General features: G+C 42.3%; 1 protein-coding gene across 9 annotated transcripts in view; it reads left to right on the top strand.

The window, feature by feature from the left end:
- Positions 1-14,742, top strand: part of TDRD5 (tudor domain containing 5) — a 1,318,580-nt gene that overhangs the window by 378,693 nt on the left and 925,145 nt on the right. The window lies entirely within an intron of this gene.

The raw sequence follows: 14,742 nt of genomic DNA, 5'->3' as shown, positions 1-14,742 counted from the left end.
CAAAAATATCAGACGGTATTTTAAAGAAATAAGTATTGATATTAGATGATATTTTTTAAGAATATTATGCATTTCTATAAAGTTATGTTTATGCAAAAAGAGATTGTGGGCTTTTTTAAAACAATCTTTGAGATTGTTAATTTTTTTTTGGCCTGCTGTTAAATGATGAATGCAATTGCTTTCACAATTTATAGTGAAATGCAATATATTCTGAAAACAGCAAAAAAAAGGCAAAAATATTTTTTGAAAAATATGTAAATATGTGTACTGTATTATAAAATGTTTTATTAAATATTAATACTTTTTTCTTTTTTTTCAGATTGAGATAGAAAATTTTCGAAAACTAGAACCATTTTTAAAGCAATTAAAAAAAATTTAAATGAATAAATATTTTTTTGAGTGGGTATGGTAAGTCAATAATATCATGGTCCCTTTTTTCCACTTCTCTACAATCACATTTTCAGTTTTTAATTGTAGTCTCTCAAGGACCTTGTAATGTGATAATTGATTTTTAGTGTTTTTAAAAAAAAAAAAAAAAATTACGCGTACCGTACGCGTACGGTAAAAAAAACAAAAAAAACCAAGTTTTAAAAAACATATATAAAAAATAGATGAAAGGTAAGGTTGGCTCTTAAAAGAGCCGTTGTGTTCATGCAGGGACAGAGGAAAGAAAGATTGGGAATATTAGATGGTACGACAAGTGTGCTGATCTATTTTACTGTTCACTAGGGAAATACTGGTCTCCCTATAACTAATTAGATCATGACAAGTGGCGCACCGTACTTCAACCCTCGCAAACCGAGGGTTAATTTCCAGAGGACCAGAAAAAGGAGATGCTCCCCCCACAGTTGAAGGGCTCACCTGACCTGCAAAAGAAGGACTCGGCACTGCAGATGATGGTCCAGGCTGAGCTGCTGTGGATGTGCTTGGTTGATTTACTGAAGGGTTACCTTCAGTAAGTCGAGCATGTGTCCTTCTGTGTACATCCTTAAGGTGTCTCATCATGGTGTGATTCCCAAAGGAATACTTCCTGTCAGGATTCCCTCTTGAAAGTACACGCTTACACAGCTTACAAGTCACTAAGGGTGCATTTACCTTTTGCTGGCCTTCTGGAAAAGAAAAATACTCCCATACGTAAGAGGTCTTTTGTTTCCTCGCTCTCTGCCTCAAGGTAGTGCTGCTAGCCTCACTCTCAGAAGAGCTCTGCTGTTCTGCCATCGTATCACAAAGACAACCCAGCTCCTTCTCCTAAGGGATCACAAGCAGAAATGAGGGGAATGGGTGTGGTGTAGGAGAGTTCTAGAACTGAAAGTAGTTTCAACCAATCAAAAGTTGTGTTTCATGATCACATGACCTACCGTACGCTTACGGTACGCTTACGGTGCGCTTACGGCAAAACTACGCATGCGCGTAAAAAACACATGCGCATGCGCAAAACAGGCACGCCCCTTAACTTCCGCGTAACGTGCGCGTGCAGCGTACGCGTTACGCGTTATGCGCGCGTGACGCGCGTCTACGCAAATAGCGTAAATGAACGCAAACAGCGTAGAAATCTAACGTAATTACAGCAAGATGTGCGCTTACCGTACGCGCACGGTAAAAAAAAAAAAAAAAAAAAGGAAAAAATGTATTGCTAATAAATTTTACCTGTTTATTTTAAAAAAAAGTAAAATAAAAACATATTGTAGAATTTTTAAAATTTAACCATAGTCTTTAAAAAAGGATAGAAAATTAAAATAAAAATATGTAAAAAAAAAAAAGAAGAAAAAAAAAAAAATTAGCATTTAAAAAACCTTGCAAATTCACTGAAAAAACCATGGGTTTCACACACGTTATAGTTAGGAATTAGCATTTAAAAAACCTTTGAAATTCACTGAAAAAACCATGGGTTTCACACACGTTATAGTTAGGAATTAGCATTTAAAAAACCTTAGAAATTCAATGAAAAAACCAAAGGTTTCACACGTTATAGTTAGCTGGACATTTCACTCGTAAAAAACCATTGAAATTCCCCCGTTATAGTTAGTTCAGCTAACTATAACTCGCGCGCCCGCAATGCACTACTGATGACGTCACATATTACATCACTCATGACATGGTCAGTGACATCACTCATGACATCACTGATGACATCTCAAATGACATCACTGATGACATCATCCTTGTGATAGAGTGGTAGACCTCCTCTCACCCTAATATAACCTTTGATACACACATTTAAAAATAGAGACTGAAATTTTCAAAAAAAATGGACATACCAATAACAGTTACAACAACCTATTCAGTAATTCTAAGATCCACATACACATCCACTCATCCACCAACAATCCTATACAGTCTCTCATACATGTACTCACACATCATATGTACTCATACACCTAAACATCCTGTAACACAATGCCACTCATTCATAGAGTTACTCACACATAGTCACTCATGCTAATAAAGAATCAAACATCCATTTACCTGCATATACAGTTATACACACACCACCACACTTACTTTTACAGAAACTTACACATACTTAGTCTTTTAAATAATCACTTATAGAAACACATACTTATTCATACAGGCACTCTTCCAATCTCTCACTCGCACATATACTTACTTATATACACCAATAGTCATATATACTAGTTTAAAACATATGTAGTTACTCATAAAGACACTATTGAGACAGTCATTCACTCACTAACACACCCATACACACACTCATCCACCCATACGGTCCTACACACATGCTGTCTTCAACACATACAAACAGTGAGTCACTCATTCATGCACCTATGCACTACATAATAACCCCCACCGAACCATGAAGACACTCAGACACTCATACTGATACTCAAAAAACCAACTAATAACCTATATAGACACTCATGTAGCTACTCACCAACCCATGCAGCCACTTATATACAAAGTGAGAGACTGATACAGGTATTTACACATTTAAACATTACTCACTTAGCCATGTATTCATAAAGATACACTTAATCAGTCAGTTACACAATCAATTTTTCAAAAACAAATCATCAATTTAGACACTTATATACTCATTTATTCTTCCATCGACCTTGAGATATACATATATTAAACATATTTAATTTTCAGAAAAACACACATTCACTGGATGATGTCATCAGTGATGTCATTTGAGATGTCATCAGTGATGTCATGAGTGATGTCACTGACCATGTCATGAGTGATGTAATATGTGACGTCATCATTAGTGCATTGCGGGCGCGCGAGTTATAGTTAGCTGAACTAACTATAATGGGGGAATTTCAATGGTTTTTTACGAGTGAAATGTCCAGCTAACTATAACATGTGTGAAACCTTTGGTTTTTTCATTGAATTTATAAGGTTTTTTAAATGCTAATTCCTAACTATAACGTGTGTGAAACCCATGGTTTTTTCAGTGAATATATATATATATATATATATATATATATATATATATATATATATATATATATATATATATAGGTATGTATATATTACCTACTGGCGGTCGCCAGTAGGTAGTTATAGTTAGGACCCCTTTTCCATAGGAAATCCGCAACATTCTATTTTGAATAACTTTGGCGCCGGTCGACGAATCCTCGCGAATTTCTCAAAATAGGTGGGGCGCTACGCTCCGCTCCTACCCTGAAAGTCTCGGGGGGATTCGTCAAGCGGGGGCTGAGATAAAAGGGGGGTCCCAAAACGCGTTTTTCCCATGCATTTTTCCATAGGACCTTTAGACAGGGCTACAGCCCGAACGGCTGAACAGAATTACTAGAAATTTGGTAGAGAGGTAGTCCCTAGGTCAAGGAAGTGCCTTTTGTAGGTTTGGTGTAAATCTGTTCAGTAGATTCTGAGAAAATAGCCTTTAAATCAATATATATATCTGAGCCAGCTTACGGTACGCGTACCGTAAGCTTACCGTACGCGTACGGTGGCGTGCGCGAGCGCGATTCTGATTGGCTGTTAGATCTTAGTAAACATTTGAATCGGCCGAAACCAGGAAGCGGCGGCCGCCATTTTGTGTGTTTCACTCAGAAAAAAAAAGAGTGAAAACAAGAAAAGGGGGCAAGGAGGAGAGTTACAGACCCCCTTACATTTGTGAGGGGGTCAAAGAAGGACTGTAAAGTTCAAAGAAAACATTTATTGATTTTTAAAAAAATCACGGGGTACGCGTACGGTAAGCTTACGGTAAGCGTACGGAAGAAAAAATAAATTAAAAAAGAAATGAAATGCAGATTTAAGAGTAAGTAAGTACCGATGCAGAGTCTAAGGTTCAAGAGGAAGACTCTGTTCCCTTCATCATTGAAGTGCACACCATCTCCTCTATAAATGTCTTGCATGTCATAACGCAAGTTGTTGTGGTAAATGGCACCCATACCATAGTCACGGAGGAAAGCAGAAACAGATTTGTTGACGTGCTTTCTTGCTTTGTCAATCTGCGGACAGAAATGATTGGACCAGTTCCATTTTTGCCTTTGGCATATGTTGGAAAACACAAAGGCAGTTTTAGGGAAAAGTGAAAACAGTTGTGCAAAGGTGTCCTTCATAAGCATTTCCAGACCTACCCCAGTCAAAGTGCCTAGGTCATTGCCACCACAGTGCACTATTATGAGGTCAGGGTGTTGGATGTGCATGAAGGATTTCACCAATGGCATCAATTGGTGCCACTTTAACCCTCTCTGACCAATCCATTTAATGTCTACATTTGGCAAAGCAAGGTCTCTCACCATACCTGTTTTCTCTGCAAACTTTTCACTCCAGAAGACATAGCTGTGCCCTACAATCCACACTGTGAACATCTTAAAAGGAGAACTGGATGCACTCAGGAGGTGTCTTTCAGTAGAATGGCAATATGAAAAGAAAGACAGTTTGGAAATGGAGGCATACATATTTTTTTCAAAACAAAAAGAACTGATTGGCTGTTTCATACCATTCTAGAATAAAAACTAGGCTGTATGTGTAAATTAATAGAAGCATGTTTTGTATTGGTACAAAAAAATGTGTTACCAAAGAACAGTAATATGGATTTGCTGTTAGGTTTGAAAAGTCAAGCACTCTTGCTCTGTGGAATTGAAACATTGTGTGGCGAACTTCTGACCTAACTCCACACAGCAGTGTTCCATGAGCTGTTGCTATGGTAGCAGGCAGAAGTCAAGTTGGGGGAAGGGTACTAGGCAGAAGTCAAGTTGGGGGCAGGGTACTTTTGGAAAAGGGTTGGTTTTCAACCAATAGAAATGTGTGATTACATTTGAAAAAAAGGGGGAAGCACTGAGATTTGAAACTTACATGTATATGTGTGGAAAAATAGAGGGAAAGTTTGCCATTATCTGGTTCTGCTGAGAGGAGAGAGGTGTACAGCTCTGAGATCCTGGCTCTGCTAATCTGCTGTTTGAGTGCCACATTTCTTTCACAACTAACTAATTTTAAAGGTGAGGTTAGAGTTTGAGAGGAGATGTATATGGTAAATTAAGAAATGAATAATAGAAATGGAAATCCTTTTGTTGAAGTTGCGTTTATCATTTTCTGTTTTGGGAGAAATTTAAATGTGAGGAACATGTAAAATAATATGGACTATGTTTTCACGATAAATTAAGGTGTACTGGAAAAAAAAAGAATAGTTTAAGGGTTTGAGGTTGGACTCAGTAATGCAAATACATTCAGCATCACTAAGGCTGGTTGTCCTTGCTGGAATGTAGGCAGCCACCCAGGTTACACATGGTGGTGGTCTGAAAAAGCAGTTTGGACATGTGCATTTAAAAAAATCAAAAAAGTGGATTCATAATGTGTCAGTCTGTAAAAGTGATTTTCACTTGCCAAAAAAAAAGAGCAGTAAGAGTGCTTTCAAATTGGCAAAGAAATTTCGTTTTGGGACTAATGTGAAAACATGACTCTGTGTGGAAATAGGAATTACAGGCAGAGATTTATTGCGTTTTTCTCTGGTGATTTCACAGTTGCATTAGTAGGAAAAAGGGGGAGCGATTTTTTGGGGGAAGAAGCAGACTCTTAGCACACACCCAGCTGCTTGCCATGTATAATCATGCACAGTATTTACAAGCGAGTGGGGTTTTCAGGTTTCAGTCTGTAATGCAAATACATTCAGCATCACTAAGGCTGGTTGCCCTTGCTGGAATGTAGGCAGCCACCCAGGTTACACATGGTGGTGGTCTGAAAAAGCAGTTTGGACATGGGCTTTTTTTGAGTGGGTATGGTAAGTCAATAATAATAATTGTAGTCTCTCAAGGACCTTGTAATGTGATAATTGATTTTTACTGTTTTAAAAAAAAAAAAAAAAAAATTACGCGTACCGTACGGTAAAAAAAAAAAAAAAAAAAGTTTTTAAAAAACATATGTAAAAAAAAGATGAAAGATAAGGTTGGCTCTTAAAAGAGCCGTTGTGTTCATGCAGGGACAGAGGAAAGAAAGACTGGGAAAATTAGTCAAAGCGACAAGTGTGCTGATCTATTTTGTTGTTCACTAGGGAAACACTGGTCTCCCTATGACAAATTAGATCATGACAAGAGGCGCATCGAATATCAACCCTCAGAAATCGAGGGTTAATTTCCAGAGGGCCAGCAAAAGGAGATGCTTCCCCCACAGATGAAGGGCTCACCTGACCTGCAGAAGAAGGAGTCAGCCCTGCAGATGATGGTCCAGGCTGAGCTGCTGTGGATGTGCTTGGTTGACTTTCTGAAGAGTTACCTCCAAAAAGTCGAGCATGTGTCCTTCTGTGTACATCCTTGAGGTGTCTCTTCATGGTATGATTCCCAAAGGAATACTTCTTGTCAGGATTACCTCTTGAAAGTACACGCTTACACAGCTTACAAGTTACTAAAGGTGCATTTACCTTTTGCTGGCCTTCAGGAAAAGTAAAATAATCCCATACATAAGAGGGCTTTTGTTTCCTCGCTCTCTGCCTCAAGGTAGTGCTGCTAGTGCTAGCCTCACTCTCAGAAGAGCTCTGCTGTTCTGCCATCGTATCACAAAGACAACCCAGCTCCTTCTCCTAAGGGATCACAAGCAGAAATGAGAGGAATGGGTGTGGTGTAGGAGAGTTCTAGAACTGAAAGTAGTTTCAACCAATCAAAAGTTGTGTTTCATGATCACATGACCTACCGTACGCTTACGGTACGCTTACGGTACGCTTACGGCAAAAGTGCGCATGCGCGTAAAAAAGACACGCGCTTGCGCGCATGCGCATAACAGTCACTACCCGACACTTCCGCGTAACGTGCGCGTGTAGCGTACGCGCGCACGCGTCCCACGCGGAGTACGCGCGGCTACGCAAATTGCGTAACTATACGCAAGCAGCATAGAAAAATTACGGGTGTTGCGTAAACCGTACGCTTACCGTAAGCTTACGGTACGCGTACTAAAAAAAATAATAAAAAAAATAGAAAAAATGTACTGCAAATAAATTTTACATGTTTATTTTAAAAAATATATTAAAAAAAAAAATATTAAAGAATTTTAAAAATTTAACCATAGTCTTTATAAAAGGTAAGAAAATTAAAAAAAAAATATGTTTAAAAAAAATAGAAGAAAAAAAAAAATTAGCATTTAAAAAACCTTGCAAATTCACTGAAAAAACCATGGGTTTCACACACGTTATAGTTAGGAATTAGCATTTAAAAAACCTTAGAAATTCAGTGAAAAAACCATAGGTTTCACACACGTTATAGTTAGGAATTAGCATTTAAAAAACCTTAGAAATTCAGTGAAAAAACCATAGGTTTCACACATGTTATAGTTAGCTGGACATTTTACTCGTAAAAAACCAATGAAATTCCCCCGTTATAGTTAGTTCAGCTAACTATAACTCGCGCGCCCGCAATGCACTGCTGATGACGTCACATATTACATCACTCATGACATGGTCAGTGACATCACTCATGACATCACTGATGACATCTCAAATGACATCACTGATGACATCACTGATGACATCATCCTTGTGATAGAGTGGCAGACCTCCTCTTCCCCTAATATAACCTTTGATACACACATTCAAAAATAGAGACTAAAATTTTCAAAACAATGGACATACCAATAACAGTTACAACAACCTCTTCAGTAATTCTAAGATCCACATACACATCCACTCAATCACCAACAGTCCTATACAGTCACTCATACACGTACTCACTTATCATATGTACTCATACACCTATACATCCTGTTACACAATGCCACTCATCCATAGAGCTACTCACACACATAGTCACTCATGCTAATAAAGAATCAAACATACATTTACTTGCATATACAGTTATACACACACCACCACACTTACTTCTACGGAATCTTACACATACTTAGTCTTTTAAACAATCACTTATAGAAATACATACTTATTCATACAGGAACTCTTTCAATCTCTCACTCTCACATATACTCACATATATAAACCAATAGTCACATATACTAGTTTTAAACATATGTACTTACTCATAAAGACACTATTGAGACAGTCATTCACTCACTAACACACCCATACACACACTCATCCACCCATGCAGTCCTGCACACATGCTCTGTTCAACACATACAAACAGTGAGTCACTCATTCATGCACCTATGCACTACGTCATACCCCCCACCGAACCATGCAGACACTCAGACTGATTCTCAAAAAAACAACTAATAACCTATATAGACACCCATGTAGCTACTCACCAACCCATGCAGCCACTTATACACAAAGTGAAAAAATGATACAGATATTTACATATTTAAACATTACTCACTAAGCCATGTATTCACTATGATACACTTAATCAGTCAGTTACACAATCAATTTTTCAAAAAGAAATCATCCATTTAGACAGTAATATACCCATTTATTCTTCCATCAACCTTGAGATATACATATATAAAACATATTTAATTTTCAGAAAAACACACATTCACTGGATGATGTCATCAGTGATGTCATTTGAGATGTCATCAGTGATGTCATGAGTGATGTCACTGACCATGTCATGAGTGATGTAATATGTGACGTCATCAGCAGTGCATTGCGGGCGCGCGAGTTATAGTTAGCTGAACTAACTATAACGGGGGAATTTCATTGGTTTTTTACGAGTAAAATGTCCAGCTAACTATAACATGTGTGAAACCTATGGTTTTTTCACTGAATTTCTAAGGTTTTTTAAATGCTAATTCCTAACTATAACGTGTGTGAAACCTATGGTTTTTTCACTGAATATATAGGTATGTGTATATATATATATGTATTTCCGCCGAGTGGAAAGGAGAGCGGAAAGGACTATTTATATATATATATATATATATATATATATATAGGTATAGGTATATATATATATGATTTTACTTTTGATTTTCTCAGGAACTACTGAACAGATTGACACCAGACCTGCAAAAGGCACTTCCCTGAGCTGAGGACTACCTCTCTGCCAAATTTCAAGTAATTCTGTTCAGCCGTTCGGGCTGTACCTTGGACTAAAGGTCCCTATGGAAAATTGCATGGGGAAAACGCGTTTTGGGACCCCCCTTTTTTCTCAGCCTCCGCTTGACAAATCCCCCCGAGACTTTCAGGGTAGGAGCGGAGCGGAGCGCCCCACCTATTTTGAAAATTTCGCGAGGATTCGTCAACCGGCGCCAAAGTTATTCCAAATAGAATGTTGCGGATTTCCTATGGAAACACGGTCCTAACTATAACTATCTACTGGCGACCGCCAGTAGATAATATATTACCTACTGGCGGTTGCCAGTAGGTATAGTTAGGACCTATTATCCATAGGAAGTCCGCAACATTCTATTTGGAATAACTTTGCCGCCGGTTGACGAATCTTCACGAATTTTTCAAAACTCGTGGCCCGCTCCTCCTATCCTGAAAGTCTCGGGGTGATTCGTCAAGTGGGGGCCGAGATAAAAGGGGGGTCCCAAAACGTGATTCCCCATGCAATTTTCCATAGGGACCGTTAGTCGCAGCTACAGCCCGAACTGGTGAACGGAATTACACCAAATTTGGCAGAAATGTAGCTCTTGGTTCAGAGTCGTGCCTTTTGCTTAAATGGTGTAAATCTGTTCAGTAGTTCCTGAGAAAATCAAAATCACATATATATCTATGGCCGCGCTGGATCCGCGCACCTTAAGCGCACCCTGCAGTGCACGAGCTGTATTCTAATTTGCTGTCAACACTCCAAATCAGGAAGTGTTGGCAGCCATCTTGTGCCTCGGTAGAACCGAGGCACAAGAAACCTAATGAAAAAACGCACAAAACGCGAAAAGGGGGCAGGGTAGAAACACCCTGACCCCCTAGGCCTGCTCAAGGGGTCCCACAAGGACCCCCAAAGGCCCCCAATTAATATTTTTTTTTTAAATCGGCAAAATCCGAGCTAGGTGCGCGGAACCTGGCGATTTGGGGGGGGGGGGGGTGAAACGAAGCGCGGTCTACCGCCAAGTCCCGGGGGCATGATCAAAAAAAGTGTGGGGGGCCCACACTGCCCCGGGGACCAACACCCCCCGGGGCTTCTTTAAATGAGCTTTGGGGGGCTCTCAGGCCCCCAGCTCCGGGGACCACCACCCCCGGGGCTTCTTATTAGGTGTGGGGGGCTCTCAGGCCCCCCAGCCCTGGGGACCGCCACTCCCGGGGCTTCTTAAAATTAGGTGGGGGCTCACAGGCCCCCCCCAGCCCCGTGGGGGGGGGCTCATGGGCCCCCCACGGCCCCGGGGACCGCCAACCCGGGCTTTGTTTTTTTTAAATACCCTGGGTGGGCGGGCTCAAGCCCCCCCGCCACCTCCCCGGGGCACTAAAGATTCAATTTGGGGGGTCCGTGACGGTCCCCCCCAGCCCCGGGACCACCACCCCCGGGGCTTTGTAAAATATGGGAGGGGGGCCGCGCGGCCCCCTCCTGGAGCCTTGTCGAGGCCCTGTGGACCGCCACCCCTCAAGGCCGGCTCCTGCAGTGTCCCGGGGTGCCCACCCCTGGGACACTGTAGTTTGCTATGGCAGGGCGGTAGCCTCGCGGCTCCCATCCTGTCATTGCAAGCTGCTTTGCTATTTGGAAGAGAGAGCAGGAAACCTGCAAAGCAGATTGCTTTTCCACAGGGGGAGCAGCAAGTTAGCTGCTCCCCATGTGGAAAAGCAATGCCGGCTCTCGCGGGGAGCCGGCTGGGACCCCACAGCCCCCAACATAGAGATCCAGCCACGCGGCCCCCCTTCTCAGGAGGGGCGCAAGGCAGCCCCCCTCCAAAAAAAAATAATAAAAAAAAGTGGCATGCACCGGGGGATGGGGACGCCTGGGCAAATTATGGCCTCGGGCCCCTTCCCGATTTCTACTTTAAAAAAATAAAATAATGGGGGCAGGTCCTAGGGAATGGGGTCCCCAGGGCCAATAAATAAAAAAAAGAAAGGTTTTTTTTTTTTTTTAAACGGGATCGCACTAGAGGCCACGCCCCCTCCTTGCACCACTCTGCAAACGCGCCCCCTGGCGTGTTTGCAGATGGGGAACGAATTCCCCTTGAATACTGGGGGTCCCTGGGGGCCAACTAGCCCACCAGGAACCTCCGGTTTGCGCCAGGGGGCTGCGTTGCAGAGAGGTGTTCTGAGGCCACGCCCATTTTTACACCTCTCTGCAACGCAGCTCCCTGGCGCTTACTGGAGGTACCTGGTGGACTAGTTGGCCCCCAGGGGACCTCGGGATTCATGGGGACTTAATCCCCCAACTTAAAACGCGCCACGGGCCGTGTTTGCACAGTGGTGATGGTAGGGGGCGGGGCCTGAGGTGATGTGTGCAAACGCGCCCTGTGGCACATTTTAAGTTGGGGAATTAATTCCTCTTCAATCCTGAGGTCCCATGGGGGCCAATTAGCCCACCAGGTACCTCCAGTAAGCGCCACGGAGCTGCGTTGGGGAGTGTTGTAAAAAGGGGCGTGGCCTCTGAACACCTCTCTGCAACGCCGCTCCCTGGTGCATACTGGAGGTACCTGGTGGGCTAGTTGGCCCCAAGGGGACCTCAGGATTGAAGAGGAATTAATTCCCCAACTTAAAACATGCCACAGGGCGTGTTTGCAGACATGTCACCTCAGGCCACGCCCCCTTCCTTCACCATTGTGCAAACGCATCCTGTGGTGCATTTTAAGTTGAGGAATTAATTCCTCTTCAATCTTGAGGGTCCCTGGGGGCTAACTAGCCCACCAGGTACCTCCAGTATGCGCCAGGGAGCTGTGTTGCAGAGAGGTGTTCAGAGGCCACGCCCCTTTTTACACCTCTCTGCAATGCAGCTCTGTGGCGCTTACTGGAGGTACCTAGTGGGCTCGTTGGACCCTAGGGACCCTCTGGATTCAAGGGGTCTTAATCTCCCAACTTAAAACGGACACAGGGCGCGTTTACACAGGGGCGAAGGGAGGGGACGGGGCATGAGGTGACATGTGCAAACACGCCCTGTGGCGTGTTTTAAGTTGGGGAAATAATTCCCCTTCAATCCTGATGGCCCCTGGGGGCTAACTAGCCCACCAGGTGCTTCCAGTAAGCGCCACTGCGTTGCGTTGCACATAGGTGGCCCAGGCCATGCCCCTTTTTACACCTCTCTGCAACGCATCTCTGTGGCTCTTACTGGAGGTACCTAGTGGGCTACTTGAACCCCAGGGACCCTCAGGATTCAAGGAGACTTAATCTCCCAAATTAAAACTGACACAGGGCGAGTTTACACCGTGGTGAAGGGAGGGGATGGTGTAGGAAAGTAAATATAGTGGACCAAAGTAAAATCAGCCGAACTACGAATTCCGATTTACTTACCTGTTATCAGGCGAGACCTCAGTGCTGCATCTTTGAGCCCAGTACTGATCCATAAAAGTAATTTTAACTGTACTTACCAGTAACTTGAATTTCCCTCCATAGGCTAGCATTGACTGGTTTCACTTGGAAATTCTTCTGTGTGTGGAGTTTTGGAACTTTAAGATGTCATCAGTGATGTCATGAGTGATGTCACTGACCATGTCATGAGTGATGTAATATGTGATGTCATCAGCAGTGCATTGCGGACGCGCTAGTTATAGTTAGCTGAACTAACTATAACGTGGGAATTTCAATGGTTTTGTACGAGTGAAATGTCCAGCTAACTATAAAACCCCTGAAACCTATGTTTTTTTCAGTAAATATATATATATCCACTTAAAAAACCATAGGTTTCACACATGTTATAGTTAGCTGGAAATTTCACTCGTAAAAAACAAATGAAATTCCCCCGTTATAGTTAGTGCAGGCAACTATAACTCACGCGACCGCAATCCTCTGCTGATGACGTCAGATATTACATCACTGTATTTAGACACTTATTTACCCATGTCTTCTTCCATTAATCTTTAGCTATACATATATTACAAATATTTATTTTTCATAAAGACACATATGTCATCAGTGATGTAATATCTGACGTCATCAGCAGAGGATTGCGGTCGCGTGAGTTATAGTTGCCTGCACTAACTATAACGGGGGAATTTCATTGGTTTTTTATGAGTGAAATGTCCAGCTAACTATAACATGTGTGAAACCTATGGTTTTTTAAGTGAATTTGCAAGGTTTTTTAAATGCTAATTCGTAACTATAACGTGTGTGAAACCTATGGTTTTTTCAGTGAATTTGTACGGTTTTTTAAATGCTGTTATGTATTTATAAAAAAATCTTTTTCAGGTTTTTCACCGTGCGCGCACCGTGCGCGCTCTGTGGGCACTCAGTGCCCTTCGCGCACCAAGCACCCACGGTTCGCAGTGCGTGCTGTGCGCGCACGGTGCGCGCACCTTGCGATTTAAAAAAAAAAAAATGTTTTTTCTCCCTTGGGGGTCCTTCTGTGACCCCCTGACCAAGGCTAGGGGGTCAGGAACTGTCCACTCTGCCCCCTTTTCACGTTCTCCACCTTTTTTTTTCTCCCCCTCAGACTGCGAGAGACAAAATGGCGGCCGCACTTCCTGGTTTCGACCGATTCGAATGTTTACTGACATCTAACAACCAATCAGAATTGCGCACGGCAGGGTGCGCGCACGGTGCGCGCGTATAGATCTTGATATGCTTTTAAATGCCATTTTCTCAGGAAATACTGAACAGATTTACACCAGACCTGCAAAAGGCACTTCCTTGACCTTATGGCTACCTCTCTGCAAAATTTCACGTAATTCTGTTCAGCCGTTCGGGCTATAGCTGCGACTTAAGGTCCTATGGAAAAATGCATGGGGAAAACGCGTTTTGGGACCCCCCCCTTTTTCTCGGCCCCCGCTTGACGAATCACCCCGAGACTTTCAGGGTAGGAGCTGAACGGAGCGCCCCATTAGTTTCGAAAATTTTGTGAGGATTCGTCAACCGGCGCCAAAGTTATTCAAAATAGAATTTTTAGATTTCCTATGGAAACTAGGTTGTAACTATAACTATCTACTGGCGACCGCCAGTAGATAATATATGTGTAGATATATGTATATTATTTGTTTTTGCTCCGGGGTCCCCGCACGTGGGCGGGACTATTTAGTGCTTATGACATTGATGAGTATATCCCTGGAAGAGAACTAGGATTACAGGTAAGTAACTTATCCTTCTTTGTCATCCCGTAGGCATCTGTATGTGAATGGTAATGGCGAAACTTCATGGAGAAATGCACTGCCTAAGGGTTCGGAGCAGCTTAGTGGAAAGCGTTTCATGCATGAGGTAAATTTATACAAGGAAAATGGGAGAGAGCCAGACAGCTGAGGCTGTTTCTGCCACAGAGAATGGTAACGGATCTAACT

This window comes from Triturus cristatus, chromosome 4_2, assembly GCF_964204655.1.
Source record: "Triturus cristatus chromosome 4_2, aTriCri1.1, whole genome shotgun sequence".
Classification (NCBI taxonomy): Eukaryota; Metazoa; Chordata; class Amphibia; order Caudata; family Salamandridae; genus Triturus; species Triturus cristatus.
The sequence above is the reverse complement of the archived record's forward strand: the minus strand, read 5'-3'. Positions and strand labels throughout refer to the sequence as shown.